Raw genomic sequence first — 14,782 nt, 5'->3', positions numbered from 1 at the left:
CCCTTCGCTTATGGAATGGAAGGGATTGGTATCTAATGTATATCAGTATGAGAAATATTGGTCAAAATGTAAATCCAGTAAGGCATTTCAGAGACATGGAAAATTATGGGGGCCGTGGAAAAACTGTATTTGTTGATAATTGTGGTTCCTTTATTTATTTATTTATTTTTTTTTTTTGCTCTCTTGTCCTCTCTCTCTGGGTCGGCGGGTGGGGGGGGTTGCTAGTGGGCTATAATCAAATAGTGATAGTACGGTATTTTTTGCTGCTGGATGGGATGGCACGGGGCGTATTTTTCTCTGTGAGATCCCATTTATGTATGTGAAATTATTTTTATAATCTGTAAAATAAATATAAACTAAAAAAAAAAAAAAAGGAAAGTGCCTGGGGGGAGGGGGTCTTCTCGGCTTCTCCCCACCCATCTAGGGTTAATTGAAAGGTCTTAGGGTTTACTATAGAACAGAATACAAGTTATTCCCCACACAGGAATAAGAGGTTGTTTTTCTCTTACCTGAATAAGGGAGAGATGTCCCATACACGTCATTCCAGCTAAATGAGCTACGGCCAGTTGTATATATAGTTGGTCTACAACAGAATGTGGTCCCATCTGAAGGTTTCCATCCTCGGATTATGAGAGACGCTGTTCTGTTATCTGGATGGGTGACTGTAGACATCCGATCTTTATACTCATCTAGAATATTCCCAGCAGCGCCAGTGATATATTTCTTAATATTAGTGCAGTCTTCTCCATAACTTTCCCCCCAAGCAATCTTTAACTTTCCTCTGTAGTACTCAGGACAGGTGTAAGAACACGGCATGGTGAGTGGACCTCCTCTTTTCACAACTGCCCTTCTTGGTTGATAAACACAGTAAAATTCTGATGTCCAACAAATCTCTGTAATGAACCACAGAGGTCAATGAGAGGAAATAAAATTGTATCTATGTAAAAATGTTATTATTAACATTAAGGATAGGTCTATGTTCACACTAAGTAAAAGTACGGCCATTCTTGCCATCGGCAACAACGGCCATACTTTGTACGTGTATGCACATTGCCTCTACTTCTACGGGATCCCGGCCGGAGCATATACACATCGTATATGCTCGGGCTGGGATCCCATGCGGCGCCGCAAAGAAATGACATGCCAGTTTTTTGCGGCCGCAATTCAGTGAAATCTCTTGGCACAGAGAGAAAACTTCCAGCACTCACCGCTATGCTAACACAGAGAAAACTCCCAGGCACTCACCGCTATGCTAACAGAGAGAAAACTCTTGGAACAGAGAGAAAACTTCCAGCACTCACGGCTATGCTAACAGAGAGAAAACCCCTGGCACTCTCCGCTATGCTAACAGAGAGAAAACTCCCGGCACTCACCGCTATGCTAACAGAGAGAAAACTCTCAGCACTTTCTGCTATGCTAACAGAGAGAAAACTCCCAGCACTCTCCGCTATGCCAACAGAGAGAAAACTCATGGCACTCACCGCTACGCTAACAGAGAGAAAGCACCCGGCACTCATGGCTATGCAAACAGAGAGAAAACTCCCGGCACTCACCGCTATGCTAACAGAGAGAAAACACCCAGCGCTCACCGCTATGCTAACAGAGAGAAAACTCCCGGCACTCACCGCTATGCTAACAGAAAGAAAACTCCCGGCACTCACAGCTATGCTAACAGAGAGAAAACTCCCAGCACTTTCTGCTATGCTAACAGAGAGAAAACTCCCAGCACTCTCCGCTATGCCAACAGAGAGAAAACTCATGGCACTCACCGCTACGCTAACAGAGAGAAAACTCCCGACACTCACCGCTATGCCAACAGAGAGAAAACTATTGGCACTTTCCGCTATGCTAACAGAGAGAAAGCACCCGGCACTCATGGCTATGCAAACAGAGAGGAAACTCCAGGCACTCACGGCTATGCTAACAGAGAGAAAACACCCAGCGCTCACCGCTATGCTAACAGAGAGAAAACTCCCGGCACTCACCGCTATGCTAACAGAGAGAAAACTCCCAGCACTCTCTGCTATGCTAACAGAGAGAAAACTCCCAGCACTCTCCGCTATGTTAACAGAGAGAAAACTCCCGGCACTCACCACTATGCTAACAGAGAGAAAACTCATGGCACTCAACGCTACGCTAACAGAGAGAAAACTCCCGGCACTCACCGCTATGCCAACAGTGAGAAAACTATTGGCACTTTCTGCTATGCTAACAGAAAGAAAGCACCCGGCACTCATGGCTATGCAAACAGAGAGAAAACTCCCGGCACTCACCGCTATGCTAACTGAGAGAAAACACCCAGCGCTCACTGCTATGCTAACAGAGAGAAAACTCCCGCCACTCACCGCTATGCTAACAGAGAGAAAACTCATGGCACTCGCCGCTATGCTAACAGAGAGACAACTCTTGGCACATCAAGAAAACTCCTGGCACTCACCTCTATGCTAACAGAGAGAAAACTCCTAGGCACTCACCACTATGCTAACAGAGAGAAAATTCCTAGCACTCACCGCTATGCAAACAGAGAGAAACCCCGACACTCACCTCTATGCTAAGGGCCCTATTCCACCGGACGATTATCGTTCAGATTATCGTTAAATCGTTCGAATCTAAACGATAATCGTTTGGTTGAAATGCAGTTAACGATTAACGACGAGAAATCGTTGATCGCTTTATAAGACCCGGACCTATTTTTATCATTGCTCGTTCGCAAAACGTTCGCAAATCGTTCGCATTGAATAAGACATCGTTCGGTCGTTCGCAATAGATACGAACGCAATAGCGAAGAAATAGCGAAGAAAAAACTATCGCAATTACGATCATAAGTAACGATTATCGTTCCATGGAAATGAGTGAACGTTTTCAGGTCTTTCGCAATAGCGGTCGTTTGAGATCATTAATCGTTAACGATTATGCAAATGATAATCGTCCGGTGGAATAGGGCCCTAACAGAGAGAAAACTCCCAGCACTCACGGCTGTGCTAACAGAGAGAAAACTCCTGGCACTCACCTCTATGCTAAAGTAAAGTTTATTTACACATCAAGTAAGAGTACAGGCTTTGCTGTCCAACAGAATGCGTTTCGGAAAAACATGTGTCCTTTTTGACAGTAAAGCCTGAACTCTCACTTTATGTGTAAATTAATGGTACTTTCTACATTGCCATTGTCCCACACACAAGGAGAGACTCGAATGTTGACAGCAATGTTGCATCACTTTCCTCCTCATCTTCTAAGAGCCATAACGCTTTTAATTTTCCACCTACAGGGCTGGAAATGGTTGGGGTGTCATTTTTTGCACCATGATCTCTAGTTTTTATTGGTATCATATTAGTGTCCAAGAAAAATTTTGATTGCTTTTTATTATTTTTTTTCTGATATAATTAAAAAAAAATAGCCATTGTGATGTTTTGTTTTGGTTTTTTTTGTTTGTTAACGCCACACACTGCGTGGGAACAATAATGTTATATTTTGATAGATCGAACAATTCTGCACGCTACGATATATAATGTTTAATTTTTTTATTTTTTTTTTAACTTTTTTACATGTTTTTATTTTTATAATGGGAAAGAAGGTAATTTGAACATGGGGGGTTTCTAAAAATATTTTTTTTAAACTTTCTTTTCTTTCACACTTTTTTTTTCACTTATTTTTAAAGTTAAAGAGAACCAATCACCAAAAAATCACTGTCCCTATTATCAAAGGTAATCTCTCCCTATGTCTATCTATGAAGATACAGACTGCCTTTGCAGTCTGTATCTTATCCCTTTACCCAATTCTCTTGTTTGATGCACGAAGGCCGGGCGCCGCCATCTTGATTACGTCACTTTGCGTTTCACCGCTGGAACGCAAGTGACGTATTAAAGATGGCGGCGCCCGGCCTTCGTGCACCGAACAAGAGAATCAGGTAAAGTATAAGATACAGACTGCAAAGGCAGTCTGTATCTTCATTTTGTATATTTATGAAGATACAGACTGCCTTTGCAGTCTGTATCTTATACTTTACCTGATCCTCTTGATCCCTGCAGCAAGGCCGGCGCCGCCATCTTGAATACGTCGCTTGCGTTCCACCGCTGGAACGCAAGTGACGTATTCAAGATGGCGGCGCCCGGCCTTCCAGCACTGAACAAGAGGATCAGGTAAAGTATAAGATACAGACTGCAAAGGCAGTCTGTATCTTCATAAATAGAGTGCTTTTGCAGTATGTTTCTTATACTTTACCTAATCCTCTTGTTTGGTGCAGCAAGTCCGGCGCCGCCATCTTGATTACAGTACTTGCGTTCCAGCGGTGGAACGCAAGTGACGTAATCAAGATGGCGGCGCCCAGCCCTGCTGCCTCTATGCATGACGGGAGCTTCCTGTCTCGAGCCGGCTCTTTTGAAAAGAGTCGGCGCGAGGCAGGAAAGTAAAACGTCTGTAATTAGAAAACGCGGCAATAAAAATGATTGATTATATTTACAAATATTCTTAAAGTTACAATATACATCCAATAAGGAAAAAAAAAATTTTTGATTTTCGGCAGTGATTGGTTCTCTTTAAATATGCAATCATTAGATTGCATATACTGATTAATGCTATGCCATAGCATTACCTCTGGCTCCAGGATACCTCTGGCTCCGGGGACACTAATGCGTGCTGGGCCGATCGCATTGAATTGGCCCTGCACACATTATATCCCCTTCATGGCCAGAAATGTTTATATACCTTCCTGCTGCACGAGGCATCTACGTATATAGCCGTATTGTGGAAGTGAAGGGATTAATGTAATCATCTCTCCAGTAAGGCCGTAAGTAGCACTGCCCAGCCCCCAGAGCCCCATCTGCTGCCGGCTAGCCCACCTTTCTAATAATTTTGAATGGAGCAGGACTGCCGAGGGAAGGCTGGATCGGTGCTCTTGGATGAACACCCCATCACCCGGGGCTCCTAACAGTCGTACCGGTTACATGATGACATTAACAACTGCATGGGAACGGTGCAGAGGAGGAAGGTAAGAGACATTTCTTCATCTTCAGCGCTCCATGTGCAATAGGGAGTTATCAGCAGACTAGATTTGTCTAAACTGCTGATAGTTTCTCTTTAAAGGCGTATTCTGCTCAAACATAACTTTTGATATGTTGCTGCCCAAGGGGAGACAAACAATTCCTTCCATACTTGTTATTAACTATTCTGTCTCCTTCCCCCAGTTCTCAGCTACTGCTTTCTGCTGAAGACACAAAAATTTGTGTGTGAGCTTTTCTCTCTGTCTCCCCCTCCTCCCCCCTCCCTTCTGAGACGGCTGATGTAAACAAGTCCTTGGCAGTCTTTATCTGCAACATTGTAGCTTCTTTGTAATGCTGTGAGGATTAATCACAATGAGTTCATTAGCAACTTGACCTCAGAATAACCCTCCCAGCATTACAAAGAAGCTACAGTGTTGCAGATAAAGCCAGTCAGGGACTTGTTTACATCAGCCGTCTCAGAAGGCAGGAAGGAGTATGGAATGAATTGATAGTCTGACCATGGGAGGCAACATAGAAAAAGTCTTGTTTGAGCAGAATACCCCTTTAAGGAAGAACTAAACCAATACAAAACAAGTAGCCACAAGACAAACTTATAAAACATTAAGACAGGGTTTATCTTACCGTGGAGGCAACAGAAGAGCAGGACGGAAAGTCTCATGGTAGATGGTGGAGGAGGATCTTGACAATGTGCCAAACGCGGTGAAATAACTATTTCTTTCTCAGCTTTTGTAAGGCAAGGGGAAGGGATTAAAAGAGGATGTTACACGTAAAGGCTAAGGAAGTCACTGGAGTCGCAGAAAAAAAAAATAACCATCTGTTAAAAGTTCTCTACTTGTGGTGAAAGAAAAAACAAGACGCTTCCTACATGTCACTGTAGGGTAGCAAACACTGGTCATACGATGTATCAAAGGTAGAGGCATGGGGGGGAGGGGCATGTGCCACACTGTCAGCAAGCCATCTTGCCTTGGCCAAGGTATTACTGTATAGAAAGAGCCAGGAATACTAAATACATTATTGTCCAAAATTACTGATTTTGTGTGATATCAAATCCCAGGGGGGAAGGGAAAATATAAGTCATTTAAAAGTAATTAAAGAAAAAAAAAAGCTGCCTATGTTGGGTATCATTGTAATGCAGATAATATGTCAGTTTTACTATATAAGTCTTCAAAAGTTTATTACATAAACATCACAGGGAGGGGAGATGGTGGATAAGGTACGGGAGCGTCTCTGCAAACAACCGTTTCACGCCGAAGCGCTTTGTCAAGTTCAGAACAGCTCTGATCTTGACAAAGCGCTTCGGCGTGAAACGGTTGTTTGCAGAGACGCTCCCGCACCTTATCCACCATCTCCCCTCCCTGTGATGTTTATGTAATAAACTTTTGAAGACTACTACAAACCGGTGAGTGCTTCGGTGATCTTTTACCTCCTTGCTTATGCCATCATATCACTGTGTTTCCTGCCGTAGCACCCCGGCATCAGTCTGACACACTTGCCGTGTATTGTCTATCCATCCACGCCTCACCTGCATCAACTACCCTTACACACCGAGAGTGCGGGCACTACGTTCTCACCGATTGATTTACTATATAAGTGCTGCGGAATCTGTTGGCGCTATACAAATAAAATTATTATTATTATTATTATTATTATTAATAAATATTTAATTTGGTAATATATCTTACCAGACAAAAATGTTTCCTTCTCCAATTATCAGGTATCCTCCTCACCCCCACCCTGCTAGGCTGTCATCCACTGTGGAAAATCATCTTAATACCATCCTGTGGCTATCTCAGGGTCAGGTTACAAGCAAGACAACTGTATGGCAGTAGAGATGGGGAGGGGAGTGCTTTAGTATACAAGCGGAGAGAAAGTGAAACAGCTCTGTAAAAAAGAGATCCTACCCCAAGGCTTTTTGCACAGTTTATACTGCTCATTACAGCTTTATCATGGCTTCCATGCTGCTGCTGCTTCTTAGGCTGTGTACAGAGACAGAGCAGGATCTCCTCCTCTATGCATGCAGACGCCATAGACATTAGGCTCCGCCCCCATCGTTGGGAAGAGTGAAAATAAGACACTTACCGTGCAGAAGAGATAAATGGCATATATAATGTGATAAGCAGATATAGTGCTGCTCCTCATGTACACACACAGGACAGCTTATCCTGAAACATCACCTGTAACAACTTGCAGGATAAAGGACATTTTTCTACATAAAGGACATTGACCAGCATTTACCAATCACGTCTACAATACAATGGAACACATAGGGGGAGATTTATCAAACATGGTGTAAAACAAAACTGTCTCAGTTGCCCCTAGCAACCAATCAAATTCCACCTTTCATTTTCCAAAGAGTCTGTGAGGAATGAAAGGTGGAATCTGATTGGTTGCTAGGGGCAACTGAGCCAACTCTGCGTTACCCCATTTTGATAAGTCTCCCCCATATCGTTTTAGAGCACTGTGTCGGTCAGTGTTACGCCAAGAGTCAATCACTTAACCCCTTAAGGACAGAGCCTGAAATGGCCTTAAGGACAGAGACAAATTTTATGACTATGACCTGTGTCACTTTATTCATTAATAACTTCGGGATGCTTTTACCTATCCGGATGATTCTGAGATTGTTTTCTCGTGACATATTGTACTTTACATTTCTGGTAAAATGGAGTCGATTCTCATAACGAATCTTTATGAAAAACACCAAAATAACATGAAAAATTGTGAAAAAATGCATTTTTACAACTTTGAAACCTTTCTGCTTATACAGAAAATGGTTATGCCACATAAATTATTTATTAAATAGCATTAGCAACATGTCTACTTTATTAAACTATATTTCATTTTTTTAAGACAATAGGAAGCTTAAAACATTAGCAGCAATTTTCCAAATTTTCAGTAAAATTTCAAAATCAGATATTTTTAGGGACTTGTTCAGGTTTAAAGTGTATTTGAGGGGACTGTATGTTAGAAAGCCCCACAAAGCACACCATTTCAGAAACTGCACCCCCCAAACTGCAAAAGCACATCCAGAAAGTTTTTTAACCCTTTAGGGGAGTCACAGAAATAAAAGCTAAGTGTGTAAGAAATTTGAAATTTTTTATTTTCTGTGCAGAGATTTTATTGTAATTCAATATCTTTCATAATTATAAATCTATTAGCAGAGAAATGCACTCCAATATTGATTGCCCCGTTTCTGCAGTTTATAGAAATACCCCATATGTGACCCTATTGCGCTATTTGATGCAACCACAAGCCTCAGATATAAAGGAGCGCCTAGTGCATTTCAACGCCTCGGTTATATTTGGTCATTTTTGACTGTACCACTTCAGGTTGGCAGAGGCTCTGGGGTGCCAAAACCTAAAAAACACCCCTAAAGGGACACCATTTAGAAAACTACACCCCTCAAGGAATGTAACAAGGGGTGCGGTGAGCATCTGGACCCCACAGGTGCTTCACAGATTTTCAGAACAATGTGGTGTAAAAAAGGAAAAATTCTATTTTTTACACTAAAATGTTGTTCTAGCCTTCATTTTTCATTTTTACAAGGGGATAAAAGAAAAAAAAACACCAAACGTGTAGCGCAGTTTCTCCTGAGTACAGAAATACCCCACATGTGGCGATAAAGTGCCAAGCGGGCGCAGGACGAGCCTCCAAAGGGAAGGAGCGCCAATTGGCCTTTGCAAGCTGGATTTTACTGGAATGGATTTCAAGGGTCATGTCGCATTTACAGAGCCCTCGTGCTGCCAAAACACTGGAAACCCCCCACAAGTGACCCCATTCTTGAAACTACACCCCTCAAGGAATCTAACAAGGGGTGCAATGAGGATATGGACCCCACTGGTGACGGGCACAAATGTCGAACAATGTGACGTGAAAGTGAAAATTTTAATTCTTTCACTTTCACAGCACAAATGTGCCCGTCATAAAGGGGTCCATATCCTTACTGCACCCCTTGTTAGATTCCTTGAGGGGTGTAGTTTCCAGAATGGGGTCCCTTGTGGGGGGTTTCCAGTGTTTTGGCAGCACGAGGGCTCTGTAAATGCGATATGGCGTTCATCATCCATTCTAGCCAAATCCAACCTCCAAAATCCAAATGGCGCTACTTCCCTTCGGAGGCTTGCCCTGCGCCCACATGGCGCTTTATGTCCACATGTGGGGTATTTACGGACTCGGGGGAAATTGCTCTACACATTTTGTGTGTTTTTTTCTCTTTTAACCCCTTGTGAAAATGATAAATTCAAGGCAAAACCAACATTATAGTGTAAAAAATGTAATATTTCATTTTCACGCCATATTGTTCCACATTTGTGCCAGTCACCAGTGGGGTCCATATGCTCACTACACCCCTTGTTACATTCCCTGAGGGGTGTAGTTTCCATAATCGGGTCACTTGTGGGGAGGTTCAACTGTCTTGGCAACACAGGGGCCTTTTAAATGCAACATGGCCCTCGAAACCCACAGTAGAAACCCCTCACAAGTGACCCCATTCTGGAAACAACACCCCATAAGGAATCCAACAAGGGGGTACAGTGAGCATATGGACCCCACTGGTGACGGGCACATAAGTGGAACATGTACGGTGAAAATGAAAAATACAATTTTTTCATTTTCACGCCACAAATGTGCCCATCATCAGGGGGCCATATCCCTGCTGCCCCCCTCGTTAGATTCCTTAAGGGGTGTATTTTCCAGAATGGGGTCACTTATGGGGGGTTTCTACTGTCCTGGCTGCACAGAGGCTTTGTAATTGCATCATGGTATCCTCTAATGGGAATGGCATCCATAACTATTTAGTAACATAGTAGTAATATAGTAAATAAGGTTGAAAGAAGACAAGAGTCCATCAGGTTCAACCTAGCGAAACCCTACTGTGTTGATCCAAGGAAGGCAAAAACCCCCACGAGGCAGACGACAACCACCCCACCACAGGGAGAAAACTCCCCCCCGACTCCAATGGCAACCAAAATAATCCCTGGATCAACATATCACCGGAAATCTAATGCCCATAACTTGTAATATTATATTGTTCAAGAAAAGCATCCAGGCCTCCCTTGAACTTATTTAATGAATCGGCCATGACAACATCATGTGGCAGAGAGTTCCACAGTCTTACCGCTCGTACAGTAAAGAACCCGCGTCGATGCTGATGATGAAATCTTCTTTCCTCTAGACATAGAGGATGCCCCCTTGTCATGGTTACAGACCTAGGATAAAAAAGACCACTACAAAGATCTCTATACTGTCCATTCATATATTTGTACATTGTGATCAGATCGCCCCTAAGATGACTTTTTTCTAGTGTAAATAACCCCAAGCTTGATAACCTGTCCTGGTCCTGTAACCCACCCATTCCCTTAATGACCTTTGTTGCCCTCCTCTGCACCCGCTCCAGTTCACCTATGTCCTTCTTATATACCGGTGCCCAAAACTGTACACAGTATTCCATGTGTGGTCTGACCAGTGATTTATAAAGAGGCAAAACTATGTTCTCATCTTTAGCATCTATACCTCTTTTGATGCATCCCATTATTTTACTAGCCTTGGCAGCTGCTGCTTGGCACTGATCACTAAAGTTGAGTTTACTGTCCACCAATACCCCCAGGTCCTTTTCGGAAGTAGTTTTACCCAGTGTTTTATTATTTAGCACATAACTGTATTTATTATTTCTACGGCCCAAGTGCATAACCTTACATTTATCCACATTAAACTTCATTTGCCATTTCTCCGCCCAAGCCTCTAGCTTCTCCAAATCCCTCTGTAATATGATATTATCCTCCTCTGTACTGATTACTTTACCCAGTTTAGTATCATCTGCAAAAATGGAGATTCTGCTCTGTAGTCCCTCAACAAGATCATTAATAAGAATATTAAAAAGAAGTGGACCCAACACTGACCCCTGTGGTACCCCACTAGTAACTAAAACCCAATCTGAATATGATCCATCAATGACCACCCTCTGTTTTCTATCACACAACCAGTTACTTACCCATTTGCATACGTTTTCCCCGAGTCCCAGCATCCTCATTTTGTAGACCAACCTTCCATGCGGCAAAGTATCAAATGCCTTTGAAAAGTCCAGATGCACAACATCCACAGCCTCCCCCAGGTCCAGTCTATAACTTACCTCTTCATAGAAGCCGATCAGATTAGTCTGACAGGATCGATCCCTCATAAATCCATGCTGGTGCTGCGTCATAAGATTATTTTCATTAAGATACTCCAGTATAGCATCTCTTACAAACCCCTCAAATACTTTACCTACTATAGATGTTAGACTTACGGGCCTGTAGTTTCCAGGATCACTCCTTGACCCCTTCTTGAATATTGGTACCACATTAGCTATGCGCCAGTCCTGTGGAACAATCCCTGTTGTAATAGAATCTTTAAATATTAGGAATAACGGTCTGTCCAACACAGTATTTAATTCTTGCAAAACTCTAGGATGGATACCTTCTGGGCCCGGTGACTTATGGATTTTAATGTTTTTAAGGCGTTTCCCCACTTCTTGTTGTGTTAGGCAGGTGAGATTTATGGGAGGATTTATATTATCCCTGGTCATGTCGTCTGTTATGGGATTCTCCTCTGTGAATACAGTAGAGAAGAATGTCTTTCGTAGATTGTCCTTTTCCTCTCCCCCCTCCACCATTACACCCAGATTATTTTTGAGGGGACCAACATTTTCAGTTTTAAGTCTTTTGTTGTTTATATAAGTGAAGAACATTTTGGTATTTGTTTTACTTTCTGTGGCTATCCTTCTTTCTGTTGCTATCTTTGCTTCTTTTATTTGCGTTTTACACATTCTATTTTTCTGTCTATAGTTGCTCAATGCTTCCCCACTACCTTCTTGTTTTAGTAGTCTGAATGCTTGTTTCTTATCATTTATTGCACCCCTTACAGCTGAAGTTAACCACATTGGATTTCTCTTATTTCTACTACGTTTATTCCCATATGGTATGTGTCGTTCACACGATTTACCCAGGATGCTCTTAAATATGTCCCATTTCTCTTGTGTACTTTTATTTCTGAAGGCATTGTCCCAGACTATGTTCCCAAGGTCCTCTCTTAGTTTTTGGAAATTAGCCTTCCTGAAATTTAATGTTTTTGTAGCCCCTCTGCTAATTATTTTATTGAAGGATAAATGAAAACTTACTATATTATGGTCACTATTACCTAGGTGACCCCCCACCTCTATTTTTGATATTCTGTCTGGCCTATTGGTTAAGATCAGGTCCAGAAGGGCCCCCCCTCTTGTTGGTTCCTCTACTAGTTGGGAAAGGTAATTATCTTTTACTATTTCCAAAAACACGCTTCCCTTCCTGGAGCTGCAGGTTTCTGCTTTCCAGTTGATATTTGGGTAGTTAAAGTCCCCCATAATAATGACTTCCCCCTGCTTCGCTGCCGCATCTATTTGTCTTATAAGAAGATTTTCTGACTTTTCCACTATACTTGGAGGTTTATAACTCACTCCTATAAGAATTTTATTATTTTTCGTCCCTCCCCTTATTTCTACCCAAAGAGATTCCACATTATCATCACTTATATCCTCCCGCAGAATGGGCTTAAGGCAGGATTTAACATATAGACAGACCCCTCCCCCTTTCTTATTTTTACGGTCATTTCTGAATAGACTATAACCCTGGATATTAACAGCCCAGTCGTAGGTCTCGTCCAGCCATGTCTCGCTTATCCCCACTATATCATATTTCTCTTCAACCATTATGAGTTCTAATTCCTCAGCTTTATTAGTGAGGCTTCGAGCATTAGTATACATACATTTAATATGTTTGTCCATATTCCCTTTCCTCTTGTCACTATTGACTGTTCTAACCCCGAGAAGTCGGCCCAGTTCTCCATGAACCCAAACCCCTCTATCCTACACCAGCTCTTAAGCCACTTATTTACCTCCCTCCCTTATTTAGCTGGGGAAAAGGGACAATTCTAATTTATTTGGGGGTATTAGGCCAATTAATAGCTTATAAGGTTGAAAGTGTCCATTAAATTCAACCTGTGTTGATCCAGAGGAAGGCAAAAAAAACCTCGTGAGGCAGACGACAGTAGCCTCATCACAGTGGAAAAATTCCTTCCCGACTCCATATTGGCGATCAGAATAATCCCTGTACCAACGTGACCCCTGAAATAGGAATAAGGGACAGAATTTAGATAATGTAGAACTCCAATGACGTGTGGTACGCCTTGAAGCGATCCAGTATGCAGAGGCCGGGGTGATCAGGACAGGTGTCACACTGGAAAATGGTGTCCTTCCTGATCCCCCTGTTACGCCACACTCTGCACTTCTTCTGGGGTCTTCTGTTTTCCAGTGTGGGGGAGGTCACCTGGAAAATGTTTTCCTGGTGCGATACGGGGTCCTCCATTTCCAGAAGTGCTAGGTCCGCTCCATGGCTGCTAAATATTAGGGCTCTATTACTGCTTCCGATATTTTCGGATCGTGCGGCAGCGAGGGACCAGAAGAGGGGGTGCTGGTATAAAGGTTATCCCCGTACAGGTGGTGACCTTTATCCAGCTGTGGGAAGATCAGTTCCCGAACGATCTTCCCACTAACTCAGAGGATGGGGAGGGACATCTGGGGGCTGGATTCAGGTGTCCCTTCCTTCATACACTCTAAGGGTACGTGCACACTGCGGAATGGCGAAGGATAACCCTTTGTGCATTCCGCAGCTGGCACTCACCGGCGGACTGATGGAGGCACACGTCCCCTCTCGTGTCATAGACTCCATTCTATGCACGGGCGGATTCCACCCTCTGTCCAAAGAATGACAACGGACAACAGAATCCGCCCGTGAATAGAATGGAGTCTATGACACGGGTGGAGACGCGCGCCCGCATCAGTCCGCCGGTGGGTGCCAGCTGCGGAATGCACAAAGGGTTATCCTTCGCCATTCCGCAGTGTGCACCTACCCTAAATCTGTTAGTGTACCCTGAGGTACTCTCACAGAGTTTGTAGAATTTCACGCCATACCATCATCTCTTATTCGGACGGTACTGGCGGAAAAGACATGTTTCTTGGGGGCAGCGTACGCTACGCTACCCCTAGACACGTCACTGGATGATGAGGACGATGAGGATGTATGGAGGAACGAAGGATCCCCCCATTCATCCTCACTGGCTGTTTCGGTGTCGGAGGCAATAATAACGTATCCCTCTGATGCCGAAAACACCCTGGGGGCCATCTTTATACCGGGACTAGTATATGGGGTATGCAAATGTGTAATGTAGTGTAGTGTAAAACTTTATTTTGTGTAGTGTGGTGTAGTGTAGTGTTTTTTACATGTTTTTTTGACAGTAAGAAAAAATATCCCTACGCCAAGAAAGGAGCTGCTGATAAATGCCGTACTTATGTGCGGCACTTATCAGCAGACAGTGGCGGTAGGATATAGGTGGGAAAAACCGCCCCTACGCCAAAAAGGAGGAGTTGCTGATCAGCGGCGCACTTATGTGCGATGCTGATCAGCACTCAGCGGCGTTAGGGCGCAAAAAAAGAAAACAAAAATTTGGAAAAGAAAAAAAAATCTTTTTAACCCAAAGCAACTGATCAGTGAATGATATTCACTGATCAGCCGCTAGGGGGCAGTAGAGCGACGCCGACGGAGATTGCCGAGGCCCGCCGAACCCGAGCGTTTCCGAAGATTTCCGACGCTGGACGACCGAACCCGGAAGTGACCCGAAGAAGACACGAGGATGGCGCGGACCGCAGATCGTAGCTCCGGACGCCCAGATCAGGTGAGTATGGTACACCTGCACCACACACACCTGTTCTGCACCCCTCAGCT

General features: G+C 43.4%; 1 long non-coding RNA gene across 1 annotated transcript; it reads right to left on the bottom strand.

Moving 5' to 3' along the window:
* Nucleotides 1-515: 515 nt before the first annotated feature.
* Nucleotides 516-7,140, bottom strand: LOC138802713 (uncharacterized). Its single transcript, XR_011364805.1, has 3 exons — nucleotides 7,077-7,140; nucleotides 5,619-5,720; nucleotides 516-893 (listed from the first exon to the last, which is right to left on the bottom strand). It is a non-coding gene; the product is annotated as an uncharacterized lncRNA (long non-coding RNA).
* Nucleotides 7,141-14,782: the final 7,642 nt, after the last annotated feature.

This window comes from Dendropsophus ebraccatus, chromosome 1, assembly GCF_027789765.1.
Source record: "Dendropsophus ebraccatus isolate aDenEbr1 chromosome 1, aDenEbr1.pat, whole genome shotgun sequence".
In the NCBI taxonomy this organism is placed as follows: domain Eukaryota; kingdom Metazoa; phylum Chordata; class Amphibia; order Anura; family Hylidae; genus Dendropsophus; species Dendropsophus ebraccatus.
The sequence above is the reverse complement of the archived record's forward strand: the minus strand, read 5'-3'. Positions and strand labels throughout refer to the sequence as shown.